Below are 27,544 nucleotides of genomic sequence, written 5' to 3' on the forward strand. Positions count from 1 at the left end.
GTGGAATGAAGCTCGAAGTGGGCCCAGACCCCGACTCAATACGCAGTGTGCATATTTCCCCTTTTCGGTCTTACTACTTTCTGTGAAATAATGCATGAGAAAAGAATGCCCACACCCACCAAACATCGGAGAACACAGCACACCCGGGGCCTCGGGGGCCTCGACTGCGAACACGGACTCAACCTGAAAAGAGAGGGCCCGGGAAACACATTTTGAAATATATACTTCCAGGCTGAAACCTTTCATCGTATAACAAGAGAGAGCGAGGCAGAGACCAGAGAAAAGGAAATCCCCTTGCTTTATTATCCTTATTTTATTTTCAGATGAGACCATGAGGCCGGGTTCTTTGTACCAACCTCTGATTCTTAGAACAAAACCTGCCACAGCCACGAGAACCAAGGAGCCGGAGAGCCGGACGTTGATCTACTACGGAGTCTGGGAACCGGAGGCCCCAGCTGAATGGCGGCGACGTGCCCAGTGTGGCTCGCAGAGGGAGCAGAGAGGAGTGGAGACAGCCAGCAGAAGCTGCAAATGTGGAGGCTGCGGTACTTGTGCAGCCTCCCGTTCTCCTGGAAAATGAGCACATCCGACCCCAGGGGATCTGAAGCCACAGCCTCGAGTCATAGTCGAGAGCAGGGACTGAGCCCCCCAGGCTGGTCTGAGGTCACGCTGGCTGTCCCTGCGGGGCCAGAGCTCGGCCAAGCTCCACTGGACCCTGTCACTCCATGAGTGCAGCCCGGGATACCGTCACCCGGCTTCCTGCCAAATGCGGTGTCAGTGAGAATAATTGCTTTTTAAATGGGGGACCTAATTCTTTCCAACAGAGCACAATCCATTTTTCTCTCTGGCACTGGAAATTCGCTTCAAGGAAAGGCTGAAATCTGGGTGAGGGCTATGATTGATAAGGAACTACAATTACCTTATACATATAAATAAACACTTACTTAGGCAAGAAGGACACAACAGTGTGTCTTTAAAGGGATGCTGAAATACTGGTTCCCATCAAAAGCGCCATTCCGTTCTGTGTGTGGTGGTCATCCAGCATCTCCCATCGCGGGTGTTATGTGTGGTGGGAGCCGTGCCGTGGGGACTCACAGGCCCCTGAGTGACACCGGCCCTTCTTTCTTCGTCTGCGAAATGGGCTCGAGCTACCCCCCCTCCTCCCCCGCTCGTTGCCCTGATGAACGAAGCCGAGGGCGAGGGCTCCGAGTGCCTGGGGAGAGAGCGGGGATGAGCAGAGAGCCCGAGGGGCAGATTAGAATAGGAACGGAAATGTTATATATTCCAAAAACTCGAGGTTATTGTTTCCTGGTGTTTGAATGACACTTTTAACCCAGTGTCTCTTTTCCTGAGTGGCTGGGGAACAACCAGCCAACTTCCTCTCACTTGGGACAAGTGTGCCCTCCTGCTGCTAGTGGCGCCTGGCTCTCCGGTGCCGTAGTCGCCTCACATGGGTGTCGACATGACATAACGGTGCCCGACGTCCTGTCTCAGAGGGTCTGGGAAAGTCAAGTTTGTGCGGAGTGAGTGGCCGGTTACTGTTAACCCGGGAAGAGGGTGGGCCGTCTCTGATGGGTCAGATCTGCAGCCCTCGTCTCCGTGTTCCCTGTCGGAGATGGACCCGGGAGGGCCCAGCTCACTGCCACGGATACAGATGTCTGGCCCTCACCACCTGTCCTTGCTGCTTCTTACATCTTTGGGGTAAAAATGCTGGTGAGATCATGCAGAGACCCGAGCCTTGTGCTGACCCTCCCAAACGGGTGGGGAGGCCCAGCGCTGCCTGCTTCACCTGTGCCCCCTGGGCCTCCTCCCACCCCGCTCCCCCACTCAGGCCTCCCATCCACACTAGGCCCTGTCGCCTCTTACAAATGCCCATCCGATGACATCTCCTCATTGCCCCAAACACCGGCTCGCTCCGCTCCGACTGAGACCCGGGCCCAGCCGTTGGTCTCAGCGCCTCTCAGAGCCCTCCTGTCCAGGTGCCTTGCCTCACCTTTGGTTCCTCACTGTTCCCGCCACCTCAGGGTCTGCAGCTAGTGTCTGCCTGGAGCTTTGGTCCCCTACCTCTCCCTTCATGCAGGCCTCTGCTCCCACGTCCTGTCCTCGGGTCTCTGTCCCAGCTGGTGCTGATGCTCACAGGCCTTGGAGACCTCATGCCACAGACGCGCAGACTCAGTCTGAACAGCAGCGACCCTTGTCTTCCCGAGAACATGACTGTGAGACCTTGTGCAGACACTGCTTGCTCCGGCTACTCATAGAGGACTGCTGGTGTGTAAGCAGAAAGGGTGACCCTGGCGACCGGGGACCTCGTGGGGAAGGCCCCTCCTCTCCGCTGTCCACACTCGCAGCTCATGGCTCACTGGCCTGCGAGCAGGATACGCAGGTGGGAGACTCACGGGCCCTGATCTGGAGGGACACCAGGGCCGAGTACCTTCCACGTGCACTTTTCAACTGCCTTAGGTGGGTGCAGATGGGGCTGTTCTGGGCACTGGCCCATGCCAGGCAGCCGGAGCGCCCTCCTCTCGGAGAACTGGACAGTGGCCTGTCCATTGGGCACACAGCCTGGGGGGGTGTCAGGAGAACTATCTCCACAGAGGCCTAGAACCGGGGTGCGTGTCCTTTGGGAGGCCCCCAGAATGGGGGCTTTCTGAAGTGCTGTCTTTCCTCAGCACCAGAGTGGACATTCGCTCGGCTGTCCCAGTCCACCAGCCCGCAGGTGCTGCCCCCACCCCAATGCCACCAGGGCTGAAATCGGATCTCGAAGCCAGTGACTCCAGCACAGAGGGCTGTGTGCCAGGCGTCCTTGGTTACGCGGGTTCTTCTTCAAGGCCGGCCAGTGAAACCACTCACTTTCATGTTTCAGTTCCAGGGTCTGTCCTTGTTTTCTGTGTGTTCTCATCCGTGGCCCAGCCTCAACGGGGTGGACCCTCACGCCGGGGGGCGGGAGACCCTCATCCTTTCGGGGGTCCCTGCAAGCAGAGAAGGGGGGCTCTCTGTGTTGGCGCCTCCAGAATCCCCACCTGGTTTACTTAAGAACCCCCCTGAAGAACTGTTAGTGTATCAAGAGAACATTTCATGACAAGGACTGGCTTTGAACAGATCACGGGTATTTACACCGTACTTATCTGCGCAGAAGACTAGAAGCGAATTATAGTGAAGAAATCGTCACCTCGAAAGAAGAGAGACCAGAGTCTGGGTGAAAGGCGTCCACCTGGATGCCCCGCCGAGGGGCGAGCTGCTTGCGCGCAGTGGGCACGGGACTCCTCAGCTCCCCGCTTCCTGCCACTTCAGGTGAAGGTGGGGTCATGAGCGAGGTGGCCACTCTGGGGTTTCATTGAAGAAGCTGTAAAGGGAAGTTGGAAGAGTCGGTTTTCTCAGCTCAAGCTCTGAACAGTTTTTTCATTCTAAAGACTTAAAGCAAAGTCAAACTGAGCCACAGGGTAATCAATACTTCAACTGAACTTTTTAAAAGGTGAGAATTTTTTCGTAGAGTTCTCTGTCTTGAAAGTTGTTGAGGAGAGGACTTCCGTTGTCTGGGCGGGCACGTAGGAGCTCAGGGGCCACCCCTCCATTCCAACAACACGGAAGAGCCAGAACAGACAGAACAATCAACAGCTCTTCTTCGATCGGTCAGAGAAGGGAGGTCACGGGGCGCTGTCCCCGAACTGGAGAGGCAGTGGGACTGAGGACTGGTGTCTGGGAAGGTAACTGACGTGTTCCCGGGGGCTCAGCGTGGGCGCACTGAAGGGGGAGCTCCGTCCTAGGGGAGGTTCCTACAGTTTTGTACCTTTTCCTGCCTGGAGTTCCACTGGGTCCTCACAGAGAAAATCAGAGAAAAGTCCCATTGTGCTTCCAACCAGGGAAAAGAAACCATCTGAAACACCTCAGAACATTCTGTTCTTATTAACGAGGTGGCCCTCAGGGGAAATTTACCAGAGCTTAACCTTCAGGGGGGAATGCCCCCTCCTGAAGGCCTCCTGTTCCAGCGGTGGGGCTGGGAGGGCCAGGAGGAAGGAGGACCTGAGAGTCATTGGGGGAGTTCACAGACTTGGGACTCAGGCTCAGCAAAAGATGGACACCTGTCACAGGACACTTCCTTCCCCCAACACCTTGGCACTAGGTCGCTACGGCCCATTTACCATAGTTCCTCTTACCTACTACACCATGCACACCTTGCAACAAAAATTAGACAGCAGACTAAAAGTCAAAATGCAGAGTCTGAAGAAGAAAAGCAAGTGCCAAAACCAAAGACGGAGATTGAAAGAAGGTTGGAATTGTCAGATCAGAAATTTTAAAGCACTATGATTAGTATGTTAAAGGGTTTAATGGAAACATTAGACAACATACGAGAGCAGATGGGTAACCCAAGCAGAGAGATGCAAATTCTAAGAAAGAATCAAAGAGAAATGCTGGACATCAAGACCAGTGTAACAGAAACTGAGAATATGTTCGATGGACTCACAGATGTACCGGACAAGTCTGAGGAAAGAACCCGAGAGCTTGACGATAAGACAATAGAAACTTCCAACAGGAAAAAGAAGAGAGAAAGAAGGATGAAAAAAATTAGAATAGGATGTTCAAAAAACCGAGAGACAATTCAAAACTGTTTTCACAAATATTATCAGACTATCGGAAGGAGCAGATAGGAAAAAACAGAAGCAATGACTAGAATTTCCCCCAAATTAATGCCAGGCAATGAAGCCCAGCTCCAGGAAACTCAGAGACCACCAAGCAGGATAAACGCAAAAAAAAGGCACCCAGGGAGATCAGAGTGAGGCTCCAGGAAATCAGTGATAAAAATCTCGAAAGGAGCCGGAGGGGAAAACCCCTTACCTAGAGAGGAGCAAAGATGAGAATGGCATCTGACACGTTCTCAGAAACTATGTAAGCAAAAGGAAAGTGGAGCAAAATACTTGAAGCGTTTAGACTAGAAACCCCCCCTAAAACGCCACCAACCTAGAATTCTGGATCCTACGAGATTATTTCTCACAAGCTGAGGACAACCCTATGCTCACAAACTTAATCACCTCAGTGTAAGGGAACAATTTCATGAAAGATACAATTTACCAAATTCACTCAGGAAGAAATGAACAATCTGAAGAGGCTCGTATTTATTAAGGAAATTGTATCAGTTATGAAAACCCTTCCCAAACTGAAAACGCCAGTCACTGGGGTTCACGAATGGATCCTACCAAAAAATGAAGGGAAGACAAGGCCGGTTCTCTCCAATCTCTCTCGGAAGATGGAAACCGAAGGAGAGCTTCCTAACCGTGTGAGGCCAGCATCCCCCAACTCCCACAGCAGACACAGACATCACGGGAAAGGAAAGCTAGAGACCAGTGTCTGCCATGAGCAAAAATGCAGAACCCTGACAACATCACAGCAAATCCAAGCCAACGGCGTGTAAAGAGAAGCAAACACGGAGCCCGAGTGGAATTTACTCCCGGTGGGTAAGACTGTGGCAATATTCGAAAGCAAATCCATCACATCGGCAGGCTAAAGAAGAAAAAAACACACACATTATCATATCAACAGATGCAGAGAACGCATTCGATGAAGTCCAAAACCTATTCCAGATAAAAACTCAGCACACTAAAGATAAAGAAATAGAACTTCCTCAGCGTGATTAAGAACAAAACGAAAACAAGCTACCGCCACACACCTGATGGAAAGGCCAGAATCTGAAACACAGACAATACCAAGTGCTGACGAAGACGTGGACCACCAAAACTCCTATTCTCTGCCGGTGAAAATGCGAAATGGTGCAGTCGCTTTCAAAGACAGGCCCACAGATCAGTGCATTCTCTCACCACACAACACGCTCCTTGGTGTTTGCCAACAGATGGAAAACGATGTCCACCCAGAAACCTGCACATGGATTTTTATAGTAGCCTTATTCACGACCCTGCTTTGTCACCCGTGATCACACTCTGGGAAGACACTCCAGCACTCGTGGCTCTGTCCCCTCCCCCTCCCCCACCTGCGGCCTCCCCTGACGCCTGCGTGACACACGTGTCACATCTGCAGGTTCTCTTTCTGCACCTGCTGCGAGGCTGAGCGCATGCAGGCTGCACACGGAATGTTGGTAAGTTTCCAGGGTATTACTTGACACTTTCTATCGGTGTCACGAAGGAAGCTTTTATTATCCCCAGGTAAGTACGCAGAACACAACAACAAAGGTGTCGCTGTGCAACAGACTCAGCTCTCCCCCTGTGCACCCTGCACGCTGGTCTCATTTTGATACAGTTTCACAAATCTGCGGGAGAGCTTCAGAGGGTTCAGGATCCTCGTATCTCTTGCAAAAAACTCATAAGCCCTCTTGATTTGAAATTTTAAAACCACCTGTGCCTTCATATAAAGAAACTGAGAAGAATTGTCTTCTCTCAGAGTTACAAGAAGTGGTGGATTTTTCCCCATATGTAGTCTTAAAATAACTTTTCTGTTTTACTGACTGAAAGTTTGTGGAAATTTCCTGCTGTCAAACATACAAAGTGGCAAAGGACAGCCCCGGCTGGAACACAGATGACATCCACCGTCAATACTGTCTGTTCCCACTGCGAGCTAATGCAGGCAAGAACAGGCAGATGCCGCAATCCTGGCTCGTTCTTATTTTACATGAAAATGTGGAATTGTCTCTTCAACAGATGACCAGCTGTTTCAGATTATTCTGTGAATTACAGTAATTTTGGTAATTAGGAAAAATGTATCCCGATTTTTTTCTTGGCAAAACCTCTGCATGTCCGACAGCCTCCCACCTCAGAGGGAAGCTCCATTCTCCCATCTGCAGTAAACCCAGAGGGGGATTAATTAAACCCAATTAATACGGTCATTTCTGAAATGGCTACTTGCAAAGCTCAGGATGGAGATGGCTGGGAAAAAAAGTGCCATTTTCCTTCCAGCGTCTCCGGGAAATTGTGTCAAGTGTGGCCAGGACACATTCTCCCTGGAGTCCAGGATGTGACGCGTTGGAAAGAGCGGGCTTGTGGGACTCACGTCGAGGCCTAGACCTGTCATCCCTGTGTGTGTTCAGGGTGGTGGGGAGGGTCCCGCGTGCAGCCAGCCCGTCTGCGGGGCCAGGCGGTTGATTCCAACTGTGATTGCAAAGCCCTCTCTCACCATCTTAAATCTTTGATTCTATCTCCATACTAATCCGCAACCAGCTCTTGTCTCAAAGAGCAGGACTCATCCGGCTACGGGTCATTGTTCCTCTGTTCACTGCCTCTCGTGACCTTGGACAAGCTGTTCAGTGTCCTGGAAACACAGTTTGACCACGTCTGCAAGAGGAACAATAGCTACATTGACTCTGCACATGAAGCCACGCGCGTGCTTCGTAAACTTGGAGACCGTGTGTCCCGTGGCTGTGGGGGATCCAGCCTCCTGTCCAGAGCCAGGGTCAGGAGCAACCGTCCCAGAGTTGTAGCTCCGTCTCCTTCTCTGTGACAGACCGAGATCACACACAGCCACAGTGGTGAGAAATGGCTGTCACCAGAGTCATTTGTATGCCAGGGAAGGCTTCAGGTGGGAGATTCTAACTTCAGGTTTCTCCAGAGGAATGAAGCTGAGGGGAGAACCTCATAGCTACGTCTCAATGGGAATTCGGTTGTCAAGTTTTTAAAAGCTGTATTGAAATTAATTACATTGTTTTGGGGAACGTCAGATGGGGAGTTATAAGGAATTTTTTTAAAAAAGTTATTTCGTAAAACAGAAAGACGATTTTCATGAATTGGTTTCAGCCCATCCTGAGCACCAGGAGCCTTTATGAGGGAGGGGGCAGGTCCGAGACGAGAAAAGGGGCCTTCCCTGGGCCTCGTGCATCCTCAGGGATCCCAGCTGGCTACCTTCATGTAGCTCCTTGACCCACAGAGAGCCGCTGCCCATCGGCCTTACGAGTATCTGGCGGACCTGGGCCTCCCATGAGCCTTCCTGGGAAGACCACTGATCAGACCAAATATCTAGAGAACAGTCCACCTCCGCGCACTGGGGGAGAAGCCCGGACAGACACAGTCCCCGTGAGGCTCCGTGAATGTCCAGCAAGTTGTCAAGAAGACATCGGTGTCAGGCGTGCCATCGCAGACTTGTTAGAAGCCAATCACAGATGGAGAACGGGAGAAGCGTGCAGGTTATTCAGAAGCCAAATGAAAGTGGGCGGGAAACCCAAGGCCAGGTCATGGGTCGGCAGGGAGGACCGAAGACCCCCTCTGTCGGCCGCCCAGACTGGCTGCCCTTGACTGTGATCGGATCCCTCACTTCCAGTTCTCTCAGGACTTCCCAGGGCCCTGCGTCCTGTGTCGGGGGTGTGAATAGCCTCCTGCTGACCGACGATGCCAGCCTTGAACTTGGGGTTCAGGAGAGCTTGGCCCGTTCCCGGAGCTAAATGTCCATGAGTATAAATGGTGCCCAACTCTGAATAGAAACAAACAAAACGACTACTTAGTATCGCGCTGAGGACCCACGTTTGCAACGTTCTCATCCATGGTCAGGGTGACCCTGGTGGTGGTTGGGGGGGCGATTCTGTAGGGACGACCCGCTGTCCTCTGGTTCACTGAGGGCGACGCAAAGAAAAAAGCTCGTTTTGGCCCTTAGTTGTCTCATTAATGAGGGTGTTTTTAAGGTGCCCCCTTCCGTTGAGTCAGAAACTGACAATCGAACACACTTTTCATGAGCTGCCAGCAAAATGCAGCCACACAGCTGAGGCCTGGTGACAGCGGCGTCCCCCCTTGGAGTTTGTCTCCGTCACTGGGCTTCTAGCCTTTGTCCTGGTTCCCTGGCCAGTGGGCAGCTTCTCCACCTCCCAGCTCACTCACTCTTCCTCCAAGTGCCGGATTTATCCGAATAAAACCCTGATCAGATCTGGTGTAAAACTCTTCACTAGCTCCCATCTGCTTAAGGAGTAAGTTCTTTAAGAAGGCAAAAGAGTCCCTCAGAGGTGCGGCCCACACCTCCCTCCCACCTGGCCTTGCTCCGCTCCCCCCACCCATGCTGTGCTCCCCTGGGTCTCAGATCGTGGAGTTTCTGAGGTTGCTTGAATGTGCTGTGTGTGAAGCGTCCTCCCTCCCTCCCATCTTCACCTGGCCAAACCCATTCTCCTTCGTGGCCAAGCCTGCCTGTCACCTTAGTTGCCCGAGGCTGCTATTACAGCGTACCCGGGCTTGATGGCTTCCACAACAGAAGGGCATTTCTTATCGTCCTGGGGCTGGGACATCTGGGTCCAGGTGCCAGCAGGTTTGGTGGCTTCTGCACAGTGGCCTCCTGGCTGTGGATTCCCATGGCCTTTGCCCAGTGTGTGGGGGCGGGGGACCGGGAGAGAGAGCGCATGCTCTTCCTCTTCTTCCAGGAGCTCTAACCCCATCACGAGGGCCCTGCCCTGATGACGTCATTGCGGCCTCCTTGAACCCTAGTCACCTCCCAGTGGCCCCACCACCAGCGATGAGGGTCAGGGCTTCAACACAGGGATTTTGAGGGGGCACAAACATGCAACTTCTCACGAGGGCCATCTGCTCTGTGAGACTTTTCCTAACTGCCGCACTCCATCAGAGGGTTATTTTTATACTTCCTGTCGCCTCCCCTGCAGCACAGACCTCTTAAGACCCATCTTAATGCTTAGCTCAGTGCCAGGCAGTCTGTGGGCATTTAATCAAAGTGTAAGAAAGTTAGTGGAGGCTGGCTGGAGGGCTCGCTGGTCAGGGCTCTCCGTGACTGAACCTGGCTGGCCCAATCCTGACCTCCAGGTCCGAATAACGGTTAGCGGGCAGCTCAGCGCTCGGCAGGGGTGTTCCCCACCTTGTAGCCCGCAACAGAAATTGCTGGAGGTGGCAGGACCTGTGCAGGGTCTGTGACACGCAGAGTCTTTCCTGGGTCGTCAGGTATTTAAGGCAGACTCCACGGTCAGAGGAGCCCCTTCTCCTAAGACGGCCAAGCAACCAGACTGGGTCCCTGCGTGTGTGTGCCTGTGTGGCTGTGCGCACACACATGTACACATGTGTGTGCCCACATGTCGGTGCACACACGTGTCTGCCTGCATGCCTGTGTGCACACCTGTGTCCGTGTGTGCATGTGTCAGCTTGCGTGTCTGTGTGGGTGCATACAGGCTAGTGAACACCACTTCAATTTCTTGAATAATTTTCGTCAGTCTGCGTTCTCTTGGGTCAATTGTATTGAGTCCTGTTATAAGAATCGTCCGTTACACCTGAGGTTCTGAATGTATCGGCATTAGCAGTGAGCTTCCCATACGTCCTCCCAGAAATGTAATCCTCGTGGATCTGGTTCTTTGCACGTCATCTGCCCCCCACGAGGGCAAAGTGCTCACCTAGTCCGCCGTCTCTCCGCCCTCTGACCTCCCGGGGTCAGGACTTCTATTCCAGTTCCGCAGGAGGCGGACAGAGGCAAAGGGAGGCTCCAGTGAGGTGTCCCACAGGGTGGGACTGAGGATACAAATCCACGTGTGTTCTTTCTAACCTTGTCTTCTCCAGCTCTCTCACCGGGCAATGGGCACATCTTACGGGTCCCAAACTTGGGTCGGGGATGCCTCCCTCTTTAGAACTTGTCTTCCCTTTCATGGTTCTCCTTCGTTTTGGCTTGAGTACCAATTGAGTACTTAATTTTTGCAAGTTAAAAATTCTTATCCCCCGTGCCTCCCTCCTCTCGCGGAGAACATCCCACTGGACGAGGTCCGAGGTGGAGAGAAGGGGGTGGGCTTCATCCAGGCACTCAGAGAGCCTGCAAAGCATCCACGCACTTCGCCCAGAGCGGAGGAGCTCGCCTCCCACGGAAGGAAACCTTGTAAACAAGGGTGTGTCCCAGGAGCAGCTGCTGTTTTATGCATTCCGATGAAGACGTTCAATCTCCGCTCTCCTAGGGATCTTTAGACCTTGATGAGATCCCATTTGCATTAATGGAAGCGATGAAATTCAAATGTTTAGGCCAGCACGGGGGTGTTGGAAGCATAATGAGATGGATTAAGGAAAGAAACATTTAGTCTGATCAGGTAAATCTCTTAACGAGCTCTTCTAGACAGTGAAATTAGGAGAGAAGAATTAGTCTGGGCTGGACAAATAGGGGTCCCTGAGATGGGGAACAAAGACCTTGAACTTGACTCAAGGTGATCCGATCTATCAAGACTTCTGTGTTAACCTTCCTTGCTCTTGGAATCGTTACAATGTATGTTGTTTATAAGTCCTCCCTACACACAGGTGAAGCTGCTCTGCTGGGTAAAAACAACAAGCGTTTTGGAGTGCCTGCTCTGAGCCGGGTGCTTGTTCAGGTCACTTAATTATTGCGACTGTGACCGCGGATGCCAAAATTAAGGTTACATTGTGACTAATACTTTGTTTTAGCTGCTTGTTAACTGCCTGTCCTCCCGACTAGTGTCTAAGTCCCCTGAGGCACCCACAGGGCCTTTCTTTCTGCCACTGTGTTCTCGGGGCTTGGCTGAGCGAGGCTGTCAGGCTGGAAGCACGGGGAGCAGACGCTGACCCACTGCCGCCAGCTTCCGGACTCCTCTCAGACCGTTCTTTGTCCTCCGTAACCGTTATCGCAAGGTCTTTATTTTGTGCTCTCTTGTGTTCTAGTGTCTTATTGGGCTTGATAATATTTATTGAATTTATGGTTGAATATGACGTTTCCCTGTCTGATCTCTGCTTTCCCCGAAGGTCCATTTTGAGCTCCTGGGACACAGCTGAGAGAGTCAGGTCTGTGTGACAGAGGCAGCTGGGGCTCCGGGGAGCAGAGGCAGGTTCCAGCTCCCACCTCCAGTGAGTGCCGCAGCCAGAAGGGACGCCCATGCCTGCTTCCCTCCCCGCTTATAATTTGGTTTTCGGACACCCCACTAGGATAAGCTGCGTGTTCAATGCCTCCTTTCCTTACTGTTTTCCGATGCGTGCTCAGGTTTCACTAAGACATCATGCAAATCCTGTGCTGTGTCAGGCTGTGCGGGCTTTCGGAGTTTTTGTGCATTCGCACATTCTCCTATAAAGACACAGCTCGCACACTCCGTCCAGGCACTTGAAACTCACGTCATTGTCCCCCAACTGCAGCACCACCCGCACCGTCGCCTCAGTGGGAAGGTGGCAGCAGAGTGACAGGAGGCGTCCTCTTTCTCATGCCATCCCCAGCTCTGCATGCGAGTCTCAGGGACTGGGGGGACGGTCTCTCACCGTCGGCAGTGACACACACTCGCCGAGGTGCGCTGGCCGCTGAGGTATGCAGAACGATGTAATCGAGGCAGGCTCACCCCTCTCAGACATCAGGACAAACGGACGCCCTGTGTAGCCATTCGAATGTGGATTTTGATGCTGAAACAATAAGAAGTTCTCCTTCAAAATGTAATCTTTCCGCACAGTGCGCACTTCTCAGCACAGCGGGGGGCGCACGTGTGGGGGAGCAGCGGTGATGTCAGGAAGGCGATAGCAGACTTCAGCCTAACCAGCCCCCGGAAAAGGGCTTCACAGCACACAGGCCACCCGCCGCTTGGCCTGGGGTTTGAAGGTCACCCCTGCGTGGTGGAGAGCGGCATCAGCGTCACAAGCAGGTGGGGGGGGAGGCAGCGATGGGGAGGCTGTCTGTGTTCTTGCCCTTTCTCCCTCTTGTGGGTGACGTCACAAGGGGCAATGTGCAGCCGTCCCCGGGAGGGGACTTTGAGCTGGTCTGTTCAAACCCTGGATGGGGGTCCCTGGGCACCTTCCTGAGAGATGCTGCTTGCTCACTGGCTGCCCAGTCCTCACTGGACGATGAGTGGGTGCGGAATCGGTGAGTGCTGTGGGCAACTGTGCCCCCAGGTTCTTGTGTCAAAGTCCCATCCCAATGTAGCTCAGCTGGGACTGTCTGTGGAGATGGGTCTTCACAGAGGGAATCAGGTTAAAACGAGGTCAGCAGGTGGGCCCCAAGCCAGCACGGCAGAGAAGATGGGGAAGATTGGACGCAGATGCTACAGAGGGAAGCGGAGGTGGAGACATGGGCAGAAGTGGCTGCCCACGATCCCTTTCATGTGGGACTCTCCTGGAGCTCTGGGTTCCCATGGAAACATCGTCTCTCTGCAGTTAGGAAGTGGAGGGAGGGCTCCCTGCCTTGGGTACACGCCACCCCTGGGGAGTTGAGGGTGCTCCCTGTGGCTGTGAGCCTGGCCTCCGCTCAGCTCAGCCAGCATGCCCTGGGCACCCTGGCAGGTGAGCACGCCCCATTGCCCTCCACCCGCTGGTCCCTCGAAGCTGGGTCCTGATGCCAGGCAGGTCACTTCCTTCCCAGGGCAGCTGCTTGTTTCCATGCTGGGGGGCCAGAGGAAGGGCCTGAACAGGCAGGCGGATGCTGAGCTCACCAGCTGCTGGTGGGCTCTCGGTGGCCTAGAGCACCTGTTGGCCTGGTCTCCATTCCTCCACCTAGCGAAAACTCTCCTGTTGAACAAAACCTCCCAAGTACTTACTCCTTTTCACTTCACATGGGGGCAGGGCCCCTGGCTGTGGGGTTTAGGGGCTGCCTTTGGAAATCGGGGTCACCTGACCACTTCAGAAAGTATCCCGCTGTTCCAAGGAGACTGTAAGTAAGATCTAGAACCACACTGTAAGTGGTGGCCGCAGGTGAAGCTTTTATTTTTTATATTTTGTTTTTCGGGAGCATCAACAGAGCCCGTCTTTGGCTGTGTCCGTGGCCACCGGGCTAGGCCTCACCGGGCTAGTTAAGCTGCCCTGCATCCTGATTTCTGCTTTGACAACATGGTGGGCGTTTCAAAGATGTGCCTCCGCCTTCAATCATGTTTGAGAAACCCATTAAAATCCATCCTTCGAGTGGGGCTTCCTGCCGGTGGCTAATTCACAGAGCTTCCTGCCTCTGAGCCCATCACGGTGGACACTTTATTATGAAAAGGGCCACTTTTATCAGTTAAAAAAGTCTCCGATGCCACAGGAGATTTAAAGGAATAGCAGGACAGGAGAAATCTGGTTTTCTGTGTGAGGCTGCCCTGAGGTGGAGGGGAACAAGACTTGCAGACGGGGTGTGGGGACCTCCTGGGGCAGGGACGGCGTGGGGGCACCTGCAGGTCTCGCTCCCATAGACTTCAGTGCAGCCACGATGGGTTTGATTCAGCAGGAGGGCGACATGGGGGACCCACAACCTTGGACTGATGCTGGCACTTGACTGGGTTAACGCGACTTCCAAGAGACCCGGGGACTCAGGAAGAGTGGAACAAAGAAGACTCAGAAATGTGGCCTCAGCCAGCTGAGGCTTCAAGCATGATCTGCTCTCCTGAGTTGTCTCGTAAAAGGGAGTCATCTGCACCTGCGGGGAATAACAAGCGAGCCGGTGATCAGTCCGGCTCCTGGAAACCTGCAGAACACGTGCGGATGGTGTTTGCCAAGAAGACAGATGTACAGTGGCCGTGGCTTTGAAGATTGTCTCGCAATCCTAACAATAGATGAAAACTGCACATTTAAAAAAAAGTAAAGAAATATTCAGAGCGATGTTCCCAATGAGACAGCTTCCTGTTCTTCACCTGCTGTCCCCTGTTGTCCCTTGTGCCCTGCCAGAGGACCGGCCTCATGGGAGACAGGGCCACCCAGATGGGTGACACAGCTCCGAGGCCCTGTGTCGGGCTCTACAACCCAGCCCGTCTCACGGCCGTGTGGCCCAGAACTACCCTTCTTTTCGCGTTTTGCTTTTTCTCAACTCTCATAGGGTTTCTCAAACCATGGATTTGGGGGACCTTGGTGTGACATCATCCTTAGTGTCCCCCTTTTTTGTTGTTCTGAGCTGGAAGAGGTCAATGGCTGAATGGCCACACCCCTCAGTTTGGTGGGGGACAGAGTCAGCCATTGCAGATGAGCTGTGCTAACAACACAAACCCCCAACTCCACTGATGCCTGGTTGTCACTGGCCTGGGTCCACGCCACCAGGAAAAGCTGGGGACGCTGCTGGTGGCCAATGAAGTGAGGAGGCTGGGCTAGACCGGCCCTTCTCCCTCACCTCCGGCTTTTCCCCTGGGGCAGAACCAGAGTGGTGGGGTCTGTTGTGGGAGGAGAAGGGGAACAGCGGGTAGGGAGGGGCCAGCCGGAGCCCCCAGGGTCAAACAGCTGCCCTGTGACTGCAGTGACCCCGCCTGTACACCAGCAGACCGAACCCGCCCCAGGATTTGGGAGATGGCTACTCGGCTGAACGGGCGACGTGAGCAGATCGGCGGCTCCTGGAGCTTCGCATCCTCATCTAGAAAGTGAAAATGACAATGTCCAACTTGTGAGGCGGACGTGCCAGGCACCACCCACAGACCAGAGCCTCTGTACGGGTTGGTTGCCCCAGAGCAGCGGGTTCGAGCCCCTGGAAGACGGTGTCACTTCTGTTTGTTGTCTCTGCCTGTACCGGCTCCAGCATTTGTTGACCTTTATCCCATTCGCATTTGAAAAGTACATTTAGTTTTCCATTTGATTGTCTAAAATCTCTCAGGCAGAAAACGTAATCAAACACGAGGACCCACGTCTGGTGCGGACCCTGGTGCTGAGCTGCTGCTGTGCCTCCTGCTGAGTTGTCATTAAATGTCAAAGCCGGCGCAAGTCATCTTTTCTTTCTTAAAATTTTCATTTAGAGGGCTGCTCCCATGTCGGTCATTTTTTAAAGTCAGCATTAGGCCCCAAAACACACTTCTACGGGGAGTAAACTTGAGCAATGCTGGGGCACTCCTTAGTGAAGGGGAAACAGCCAGGCGCCTGGCCCCCTTCCAGGCGCGCGGCCCCAAGGCACCGGCCATCCTTGTGGACGAGGGCGGAGCTGCCTGTGTCCCCTGGCTGTCTCTCCCCTCTCTTGTGGTGATGATTCCTCAACACTGTAGAGTCAGCTTGCCTTCCCAGAGTGCCCATGATTGCGTGTGAGGCCCCGTAATGGCTGATTTTATGTGTTTATTAGTGCTCTTCACCGGCCCATGAGGGACTTACCGTTTTCCCCATCGTGCTTATGAAGAAACTGAGTCTCAGAGACGACAAAAAGATACCAAGTTTTCTAAGAACCATTTCCACGATGTTTTAACAGGGAATCTTTCACTCGCTTCTTTCTTCCTTTTTCCCTTTATTTTCATTTTTAAAGGATTTCTTATTGTCATTTTCCATTACCATTTAGTCCCCTTGTTTCTAGTTTAGAAACCAACTCTCTGGTAGAGGAGTTGCCGGAGTGGAAGGAAGAGCACCCCGCTGCTGCCTTGTCTGCAGACTCACCGTCGCTGCTGACTGGCCGTCTTGCCTTAGAGCCTCCAGCCCGCGCCCTTCTCAGCAGCGTCATGCCCGTGGTGAGCGATGGGTTGATTTAAAGAAATCGCAGCCTACAAGTAGAAAAGCAGTTGAATGGTGTCTTCCTGTGGCTCTTCCCCGAGACCACAGAAAGGCACTAAAAAGTTGAACCCCGCACAGCCTCCTTCTCTGACTGCCCTGGCTGGAGCTCTTGCTCCCCTCCACAGAGGTCCAGGCTCCTCCTGGAGACCACCTCCTTCTTCAGAGGCCTGAGCACAAAAACCCTTCCTCCTCCTCTTATTTGGGACATTATGACTCCAGGACCCGGTCCTCTCATCTCTGGGCCGTGGGAGGGACCCAGGAATCCCAGGTTGTGTCTTCACCAGATTATGTGGTCTAGAATTTCACTGTCCCACAAACAGTGGAGTCACTTGCTACATGTAGCTATTTACATTTAAATTAGCGAAAACTAAACAAAATTTAAGTGCAGTTTTTCAGTTGACCCATAACCAATGTGAATGCTGACTACTCTAGTGGGGGAGCATATTAACATATTTCCGTGATCACAGAAAGTTCTACTGGATAGCTCTGGTCTTAAGCAGGGAGACCGGGAGATTTGGCCAGATTTGGGCCGCCTCCTGTTTCTGTCAATAAAGTTTTGTTGGGACACAGCCATGCTCGTTCAGGCCCATGGTGCTTTCTTTAATCCTCCACCATCAGAGTTGAGTAGCTTCAGCGGAAACCACAGGGCCTGAAAACCTAAATATGTATGATCAGGCCCTTTGTATAAAACACTTTGCTGACCCACCATTGGCAATAAAAAACTACATGAGTTTGGTACTTCACGACTGGGCATTCATTGAGTTTCCGTGACTTTATAAGGCACGAAATTTGACTCCTCAACCTCCTACGTCACCGGATGGCTGACTTTTGAATCAAATGCACACTCACACACCGGGGACAACGGCAGGTACGCTTTGAGTGGGACCACGACATTGTTTTCCCCAGGACAGCAGTCGCAACAGCAATCACCTGTCACATTTGTCTGGCCAAAGACTGTGTCCTGGCTCTGGGGTGCAGACCCAGCGGGCCCACTGGGCAAGCATCAGTGTCTCTGTGAAGCTCTGAAGACCCAGCGGACGTGTTGATCTTAGGGTCTCATTCGGCCCCGGTGCCGCACGACTCTGAGGTGCTCTCCTGGGTAGAAGGACAGGTGAAGGCACGTTACCGCTGATGCCGGCGGTCTCCCGGTTTCAGCTGGTCTGTGGCTGCTTCTCTAATGGTGAGTGACAGGCCAAGAAAAAGGGGCAGGAGGGAGAACCGGACCCAGGTACGGATGAGGGAAATGGATTTCCTCGCAGGCTTTTCAGAGCCTGGACCACACCGACGGGAAAGTGTGGCTCCGCAGGCTCTGAGAGATGGCACACTGGCTCCACGGTGAAGCCCGTCCTTCCCTGCTCTGTCACTCGCCTTTGATTTTAAAGTGTCTGCTGAAATGAGCATTCCCAGCAACACCGCTGGTGTAGACAACCTACTGTGTAGCAGAATCTAACATTTCCAAAGCTGTTGGTTAGATGTTAATATTATTACTATTTTCTCCCCAGTTAATAAACGTCCTGTGGTCCCCGTGTTTGTGGCCTCACCTAAATGTCACACAGTAACCCCCACTCCCGTGGCTCTTTCTCTTCGACAAGAAAGAACTTTATACGTGTTTGGAAGAGTCACTCATCAAAACAAACTGCGCCACTGTACTTGGCGACTTCACGCCAGTGTTCACCTTGTAGATTCTGGTCCCTTCCGGGGAGGCTAAAGCTGCCGCAGCTGGGCAGCTCCCTCGAGTTGGAGGCTGCGCCCCCCGCGGAAGTGTGTCCCGGGGGATCTGTCCCTGCCGCTGTAGATGGCGCTGCGGCTGGACATCCTCCAGCCTGGGTTTTGGTCACTGTTCTGCTGTCAACTCCCCGAGTGCCCCAGTGAGCCTCTTCTCTGGTTTATGTGGTGGGAAGATGGTCACGGCCGTCCCTGCGTTTCCCCCAGAACTGACCTTCCACGTGTCCACACTCTTGGGGAGCCGTGGTGGGAGAGGCCCCGGGGAAGAGGGCACTTTCTGTGGCAGTATGGCCTCTCAGACCGTCCGTCTGGCTGGGGCCGTGGGCTCCGCCACCAGTCCACTCCAGCCCTTCTGGGGGCCCTCCTGCTAAGCATGCTCTTGACCTTCTGGCAGACACACTTTGTGTAATGCTCACCTGCTGGGAAACGGCTTTTCCTTCAGACAGTACTTGGAGAATAAATACCCTGATAGGAAGAATATTTCTCTCGCCATCTTTCCTGGGCTATCTACATTTTCAGAAGGAGGATTGTTGGAAATTTCAAATGTAATCTCCGTCCCCTCACATGCATGAGAAGTGAGTCTTTTAGGTCTGAGACAGTCGCATTAGGGTCTGTTGCTGACACTCCTCAGGGCACACTGTGGCCAGTTCCTCATGTCTGGGGGAGGGACCCCTCCATAGAGACACCTGGAGCTGGGGAGGGGGTGATGAAGCCCGCTAAGCTTTGTGTGGTCCGCAGACTTGGCTGTGATCCTTGTACGTGGTAGGCATTTTTTAATAAGCACCTCTTAAATTAAATCCGCACGTTCCGCTTGGAAATTCTCTGCATTTCAGCTACTGCAGGGATTAAAGATCAACGAGAGAGTATTTAGGTAAAAGGCAGTGGGTGCTGGAGTAGCGGGGGGAGAGGTGAAGGGGCATGAAGGGCTGAATTAATTGAGGTCAAGCTCACGAGCCGAGAGGTCTTTCCTTAGTTACTTCGGGCTTTCTCCTCTTTTCCCCGCAAGTGCTTCTAAATCATTTTCAGTGGGTGGGTGTGGACTGCTGAGGAGTTGTCCGTTTCCCCATTACTACTACTTGTTCTCTGCTACTTGCCAGTTAGAACCTCTGTCAAGCTTGTCTTCTTTCAGAGTGCCTGGTTCCGAAAGGTAGGTTTATTGTCATCGACCTTAGCACCTTCTGGATCCCCGGAAACCGCTAGGATTCCATTCCGAAGCCGGTGGCTCAGCAAATACTCGTCCCTTTCCGTGAGCTGTGCGGCAGTGGCAGCGGTGATGGATTTCTCTGTGTTGCTGTCAGAGGCAGAAGTTCGGTGCATTTCCTAGTCGTCTCCCTCCCGAATGCGGCCCCTCCGCTTTCCAACCCTGACGCAGACAATACAGAGCAATGGAATCCAACCCGAGCTCGCTGAGATGCAGCTTCCTTCAGCTCAACGGTGTCTTTGGAGATTGTTTACGATACGCCAGACACTGTGTGTTCCATCCACCAAGCAGGGGATGCACAAATGGGCGTGGCATGTGGGGTTGCATCCCAGTGTGGGCACTGAGAAGGGAGGGGCACCAGGCTGGGAGAACCTGCCAGGGGGCGGCTCCCAAAGTGCAGAGCAAGGAAGAAGGTGGGGGTGTCAGATAAAGAGGGGCATCCCTGAGCCAATCATGGGACTCAGGGGGACTGTCCCCAGGATTCAGCTGAAGAGGCAGGGGCCCAGGGAGCCCAAGGCACAGATTTGCCTCTTTTCCAGCCCCTGGCACCTCACAGTGTGCTTCTTAAAGTACAAATACTCACGGGTTTTGGGGAAAGGCTTTACATTTTATTGGAATTATTTTAAGTGAGAGCCGGATGGACCACGGGGCTTCGTCGGAAGATCTTCCTTTACGTCTCTAAACGGCGGGGGCCCTAGAGAAGCGCTCGGCCTGTCTACTTGCTGGACGAGCCCGTGGCACGGCGGCGGCGGGGTATGACTCAGATGGTTACTGGGTGACGAATGTGCTTTCCGGAGATGAAGAGAGATGGCCCCATGAGAGACAGGACATTTGCCAACCACGGCTGCACGGGGTGATCTGCTTGGTGAGGGGGAGTCCGGGAGCTGAGACACAGGCTGCGGGGGAGGCGATCCCAGGCCAGGCTCCTCCCGGGCCAGCTTTGCCTCTGGAAGCCCCACCGCTGAAGGAGAGGCGAGAAGGTCCCTCTCTCATTAACCGTGAACGTTTCATTCATTTGCTCATTCTTCATAATTAATTCACATTTAACGAGCGTCAACCATGGGCCGAGCAGCAGCTGCACTAGGGAGCAGGGAGCTGAATCCCCAATCAAATGATCCATCCCAGGTCATCTTGTGGCCGCTCTCCTCTGCTCCTTCCCCTCCTTCCATCTGGAGCCAGCTGGGTCTGCTCCGCTGGGGACCTGGGCGGTGCCGAGCAGGAGACACGCTGGGAGATGAGACATTTGAGGGCTCCCAGGCCAGGGCAGTTCTATAGAATCATCCAGCTTGGGAACTCGGACCGAATCTGGAGCAGTAAGGACTGAGGAGGAGAGACGTGCTCTACAACATCTCACAACCGGACCCAGGCCCCAGCCAGGGCCCTGCAGCCAGACGGGGCAGAGGGGAGTGCCAGGGTGCTCCTTCACAGTGGTGGTTCTATGCCCTGATGGCCCTGACGCATCGGCCCCCGAAGGACGGTGGCCATTCCAGCACCGAGCCCCTGGCACGAGGGCGAGCCGAGTGTCTTTGCGTCTCTTGTACACGCAACGCCTTCTTCAGACAAGTCATCTGCCTCCGCTGCTGGGCTTTGGCACGGACGGGGGCGCCCGCAGCCCTCACGGTTGGAGACAGGTCAGCAAATCGGCAGATCTGCCGACGACGTGATCCCTTTCCGGTGACCCTGGGGTCTCCACAGCGGTGCAGGTGCACGGTGTCTAAGGGCCTCACTCTGTGCCCACACAACGGCGGGGCCGGCTTTCAGGGTGGGGGTGGGGTGCTCTGTGTCCAGAGGGTGACTCAGCAGACGGGCAGCCTCACTTTTTGTCTTTCCTACCCCATTCCAGGGCTCTGACTCTATCGAAATGAAAAGGCTCCCCCCATCTCATTTCAAACTACAGTTGGAAGAGTCTCTTTGGCAATGCATTGCAGAAACGTAGAGAAAAAATAACAGGAGGAACAGAGTTTCAAGTCAGGGGACCCCCGGCAGCTCTACAACGTTGGATTTGCGTTTTCTTACCTGTACAATGGGGAGATGCGTGCTCACCTCACGTGGGGTCATCGTGGAGTGATCTCAACTGGGACGTAATGGCGAGATTCAGTAAGTGGGGGTGTCATCGGGGGCTGTTGATAGAAAGGAACTGTTAGCTCCAGCCGTTCAGCAAGGCAGACTGGAATCGGAAAAAAGCATATAAAGATTTTGGGTTCCGAAGTTGTGTATAAGGTACTTGTATCTTCGTTGCGATGATAAAGGCACGGGAAAGTTGTGGTTCTAATTTCCTCGCATGTGTAGTCTGAACTTGGCTGATCGCATCCCATGGAAGTTTCCCTCCCAACATGAACATTCACTCGTCAACGGCTGGACTCTCAGAAGTGGCAAACTGACATCGCCTCGCTGAAAGCTTCACATCAAAGCCCTTGTATGATGAGACTGCTGAGGCCGAGGCTTCAGCCTCAGTCCCGGGCAGACGGGAGGGCCAGCCTGCATGTGCCCCTGGGGGCCAGCCTTGGCCGAGGCTGATGAGAACTCTGTCTGAGTCACCAGGACTACGGGGAGATCCGCCGCTTCAGTTGGAAGTGCCAGAAGAGGTGGCGAGAGATGTCGGAGACGCGTGTCATCACCCGCAGAGTGTAAATAGCAAGCGGAGGGGAAAAGCAATTAGATAAAATTGGCACAGGGCAGCCTTCGTAATGAGACAGGTTGTTTGGCGTGCCTCCGGAGAGAGGCCCGCTCTGCCTCTGCCGTGGGGCTTGTGTGGCCCTGGGTTCCTGTCCTGGTAATTTCTCTGAGGCATTGCATGCCGAGGCTGGGGCTCAGGAGGCAGATCTGGAGTGGGTGTATTTATTTGGGTTGAGTTTTCACCTCAGTTACAGCTACTTGAAGCCACAGCAAAACTGAGATGCCCCAGGGGTAGTTTCTGTATTGAGACGAGACTCTCCAGGCGACAGCTATGCGGGCAAAGCAGTATTTGAAACAGGGCAGAGTAAAGGCAACCAAGAAAGTTCTCGAGAGAGGGGGCCACCGAGCAGCACACACACAGCAGGACTCCGTCCTCAGGGCCCAGGCCAGTGCCTCACATTTAATGTGGTCCCTTGTTAAATCCTGGCAGCTGCACGGTGTTGGGGATCCCACCTTACCGGTCCTCTCAGGCACTGAGTTCTGGCTTACAGGCCTTCCGAGTGCACCATGTGGCTGGTATTTGCACACAGATTGGGCAAGAAGGCATTGTTTTGGAATTGATGTCACAGCCCTCCGCCCTCCTGAACCATGGGACCATCCAGAGCACCAGCTTAGCTCTGGGGTCAGCAGCTTCGCCCCCTTGAGGAGCCCTTCTTAGGGCCTTTAGACCTAAGGTCCCACACTCCCTCTCAACCCCCGCCCCATGATTGTGGCCAAGGGCTCACTTTCTGTTCAGGTAACCTTCATCCAGTTCCGACTGGGCTTGTAATGGAATAGCAAACACTCAAGATGCAAATAAATATATGAAAATATCCAGAACAGTAACTACATGAAAGCAGGCAGTTAATCAATATTAACTATGTTACCGTTATATTTACTATTGTTTAATGGGGCTTGTGGAGCCGCGAGAGGCGGAGGCCACATAGTGCGGTGTCCTGGGGTCGCTGCCCACTCTGCCTGTCCCGCCGAGGTGCCCAGGGCCACGGCTCCCTGTGCAGCACTCTATGGGCCCACAGACTCAGCAGAGAGCAGTGCGGGCCTGAGTCGCCTTGTGGCAGGGCCACGGGCCACATTGCAGGGCTGGGGGCAGAGGCTTCCCAGAGGTGGCGAGGGGAGGGTGCCGGGCCTGTCAGGGTGTGCTAGGGCGCCGGGTCCTTCACGCTCTATGCTGCTGCACTGGCTTCTCAGCTCTCTGCTGGCCTGGCGCCCAGCACCAACAAAACCCTCCGATGAAAGCACTCGCTTTTTGTCCCTGCATCTCTCAACGTAGCAGAAACCCATTCTGAAAATCTTGTGAATGTAACTACCCAGCAATCCAGGTTTGTGTAATGGCAACACATCAAGGGTGCGATGCAAAGTCTTTCAAACGCTAAATGCAGCTCCCCCCACCGCCCCGACCGGGGGGCAGAACCTGGAAAAGGGTGGCATGCAACAGAAGGATCACATCATACATGTGATACCCGGGGACGCTGTATGCAGGTGCGCTCACTCACAAGGGCAGGAGTAAAACATACGTGTTGGATTACAGTAGCAGAATTACAGGTGAGCTAAATTTTTTATCTTCACCCGAGATGTGTACATATTTTTTATTGATTTGAGAGAGAGAGAGGAACATTGACTGGTTACCTCCTCCCGAATGTGTCCTGACCGGGATCGGACCGAGACCTTCTGGTGTTCGGCGTGGTGCTACAACAACTGACCCGCCTGGCCAGGGCCTAACCGTTCTCTCCTACTCCTCTGAGTCAGAATAGGCTGGCAGGGAGCACGCCTGTGCGTGATAGCGTTATGTGCCTTCTTGCCTGGACCACCAGCCTGGAATTGGACTTGGGCCTCGTGTGGGACGTGGTGCCTGCCTGCCTCCCTCCCCCGCTGGCCTCCAAGCCCCTAATCAAGTCCCCAGCACCAGCCAGAAAACTGGGGTCTGGACTGTTTACTGCTGAACTGTATTTTGCCCTGTATAATGAACACCTTTTGGTCCAAATTTTTGAGGGAAAAAGAAGGATGAGCATTATACCTGTGTGATACTAATTCTGTATCTATATAAGTATTTTTAAATTTTTAATTTATGTTTATGCATTAAAAGTGTAACTCTAGAAAGCAATAACCATATCTGTATGCAAAAATAAATGCTAAAAATTCCTTTATAACACAAAAAACTAGTATCTAAATATAACTAAATAAAAAATTGAATTAAAAAATTAAAACACAAGATCTTTTTGCTGCAAGTTTAGGTCAGAAAGGTGGGCTCACAGTACAGATGGCACAATATGGGTACTTCTTGAGACTGCTCTCCCCCCAGGCAGGGTGCAGACAGTCAGCGGCCCGCCCTGTGAAGGGACCTTGGCCACCGTGTCCCAGAAAAACCCGGGAGGAGAAGCTGAGTCAGAGGGAAGGTCCCTGAGGCTGTGACCTTCCCGCAGGCGGCCTGGAGGAGTTTCTGAAACGTGCAGTGTCAGCTCCTCCATCTCGCAGCCTCGGGTCCCTGGGCCTGGCCGCGGGCTGCACCCTGCTCTGAGCCCACACCTCTGTCTCACCTTAGTCTCCCCGCCCACCAGCCTCGTGTGCGCCTCTCCCTGAAACCTGAAATTTAACTTTCTTCATTCAACTGATGCTGCCTATGCTGAGCCAGGCCATGATGCTATCGGTTGGAAATCTGGATTTTTGTAAAGCTCATTCCTGTTCTGGTTTCTTCTGCTTTGCGATCATTGTTCCGACTGAGCGTGATCGTCAGGCGGCTGGTGCAGAGCCTAGGGGTCCCCTTTTCTGCGTCCTGAGGCAGGGGGGTGCTGGGCCCCTCGCTCCTTCACAGCCAAGGCGGATCTGAACAGGAAGGACGTTTCCTGGTCGGCCCCTCGGGTGTGTGCCCCCAGCACTGACCCCACACATCCTCGCTCCTGGTGGATGCTCAGCCTGCCCCATGGGTCTCGTGCCTCTTACTCTCCAAGCAGCCGAGTCACTCAGGGGGATGGCAGGGGCCTGCATGGTGCATTCAAGTCTGTCTTCGGCTCAGGGACATTTCTTCTATTATTACACTTTTATTATTTATAATAATAATAGACATTTATGATAAATGTCCCTTATTACATTTAAAAACCAGAAATAATGGTTTGCGATGCCTTCTGTCTACAGTTCCTTCCCACCCCTGGCTGAACGTTCGGGGCTCTACAACCCGCGCAGCCAGGCCCCAGTCCCGTGGCTGAGACCGACGCCTGGGGTGTGATGGCCGTCCCTTCTGAGACGGGTCAGGGGAGACCTGGGTGGGGAGGATCACAGCTCATGGGGTGGGGGCCCTCTCGCGCGGCCTGCAGCACAGTCAGGGTCCTACTCGGGTCCCTCCGGCACCTTCGTCCTTTCAGGAACGAGCCCCCAGGATTCGGGTCTCTTCTTTCTTCTTCCGCGTCTTTGTTCAGGCCCCAGGTGCCTCAGGGACAGGGAGGGCCCCAAATCAGGGAACCTGTCTTGTTTGTTTGTCTCTCAGGTTGGAGAAAAGGGGCAGGCTCCCGTGGGCTGACAGGCTGGGCTTTTGGATTTGTTTTTTGCTTTTGGATGGAGTGGCGTGTGGCCATTCCAGGTGTGGCAGCAGGGGACAGCTGTCCTGTCCCCAGGGCAGGGTGGAGTGAACTTCTCTGCAGCCCCCCCCCAACCTGGGCAGGGACTGTTGTTGAGGCCCGTTTCTCCCGGCCCCTCCTGTCGGGATGCTTAGGAGGTGCAGGCCCGCTGGCCTTGCTCTGCCAGAGACTGCTTCCTCCTGGTGCTGAGCCTTATGATTTCCAGACCTTGCAGCAGCCTCCTTCCCTCCCCTGCAAGTCTTCACAAGGCCCTCCGGCTTCAAAAGTGTGGAGATTCTTTGGGGTCTGTGGGGAGGGCGGGGGGCCCTGCCATCTCTCCAGTTCAGAATATTGTTAGAGCCCTATTAAGAGGGGTTCGGGGAGAGGGTTAGGGCTGCGAGGAGTAGGCACCCCTTCTGGAATCCACGCCTCACCAATAAGTCTAAAGAGAGCACCCTTGGGGCATTTCAGGCACCAAGGGCAGGGAGCTGAGTGGTGGACATTCTCCGTGGGGATGCCCCTGCTGGGCCGGCTGGCCCTGCTTCGGCTGTCAGCTGGCTCTGCGGGTCTGGTCACACGGACGGGCAGTATGAGTTGCAGAAGGGCACCCAGTGACACATGCCGGTTGTTCCTGCAGGCATTGAGGGGGAGCCCATCACCGCGGGCACTAACCTCGGGTTTTGTTTTTGCTGTTCTGATGCTTTAACGGCCATGGAGGGCCAGTCTCCTCCCTTAACAAAATCCGGGAGACACAAGGTTTTTATATGCAAGCCAGCTGATGCAGAGCCCGTACTCCCTGCATCCCTATGGGGCTCCCACAGGCCACTGATTCCCCCGCATCAATCACCGCAGGGCCGAGGACCACACACACAGGGGCAGCCCTGGACCCCACGGCCCGCTGAAACTGTTGGATCTCGCTGACCCTGAGCCTGCTTCCTTCCTTCTCACGCTGAAGCTTTGGCCCACAGTACCCCCTGTCTGTCTCCTCTCGGTCCTGGCACTTCCCTGGTGGCCCCCTTCTCTGGGGATGTGTGAGTAAGAAACCATCTTTCAACGGAGCTTATCTTGTGATCAGTGGACCTCGCCGTCCCTGAGTCACCATGAAACCAGTGTGAAGACGGCACGCGTGACCTCGCCGAGGCTGGACTTGCGCCGCCGACTCAGGGCTGGTCAGCGCAGCATCTGCTATCAACACTCGGCCGTGGGGCCAGGCTCGGGCTCCTGTGGCCCAGCCGCGTCCTGCCTGACAGTGATGTACAGCCCCCCTGCTAGGCCCTTAAGTACAATCCTCTAAATCTATATTTCTTTCTGAGCCAGATTATTTGTCTTTCTGACAATATTAGGCCCCAGCAATGTAATTTTTTAAATTAAAGAACTTTCAAACTCGGCTCCCCAGAAGAGCTGCCTCCAGCGCCAGTGAGGACATTCATCCCCCGTTCTGTCCCCTCGCCGGTATTTTAATCTTGTGTAATTCACTTAACAAGGCGCCTATTAATTACCTCGGGTCTTGCCGCTCTCGCCTGTGCTGCTGCTGCAGGCTGGACGGTTTGAGGAGAGTCGTCCTCAGCCGGAATCCTTGCCAGCGTTCGCACCGAGGTTGCGTGGCACTATCACCAGGTTAAGGTGTTTTTGGAAAGACCTTCACTGTTGGAGCCCCGCACTTTGAAGAAATGTGCAGGCCGTAGGCCGGGAGCCCCATCAGATGCTGTCCCTGTCACAGGTCTCAGGTTGAAACGGGTCCTGGAGTAAAGAAACCGGCAGCAGGGCTGGCTGGACTTAGGGGTGCAGACGCCCCCCAGCCTGCAGGTTCTCTGTGTGCACCTCGCATCTCTCTCCTCTGTGCAGGCTCTCTGCTCCGTCCAGTGTTAGGATCGTGGGCACAGCACGTGACAGCAGGTCCGGTCAGAGCCCTTCTGGGGCCAGGTAAACACCGGCGCCCGAGACGGGTTCCGCTTATCAGCCAGGCCCTGGGCCCAGGGGAAGGGGGTATCTGATTGGCTTCCTAGAGCAGAGGAGGCAGGAGCCTCAGGAGAAATGCTTGGAGTCACTCCTGGAAGAAGGGAATAAAGACAGATGATGACCCCACGGGTGTCCAC

At 53.9% G+C, this 27,544-nt stretch overlaps 1 long non-coding RNA gene across 1 annotated transcript; it reads right to left on the minus strand.

Annotated features, from left to right (window-relative positions):
- Window positions 1–301: 301 nt before the first annotated feature.
- Window positions 302–27,329, minus strand: LOC139441005 (uncharacterized). The gene is made up of 3 exons (XR_011651380.1): window positions 26,948–27,329; window positions 21,241–21,344; window positions 302–3,343 (listed from the first exon to the last, which is right to left on the minus strand). It is a non-coding gene; the product is annotated as an uncharacterized lncRNA (long non-coding RNA).
- Between the last annotated feature and the right edge of the window lie 215 nt (window positions 27,330–27,544).

The sequence above is a fragment of the Desmodus rotundus genome, chromosome 6, assembly GCF_022682495.2.
Source record: "Desmodus rotundus isolate HL8 chromosome 6, HLdesRot8A.1, whole genome shotgun sequence".
NCBI classification, from domain to species: Eukaryota; Metazoa; Chordata; class Mammalia; order Chiroptera; family Phyllostomidae; genus Desmodus; species Desmodus rotundus.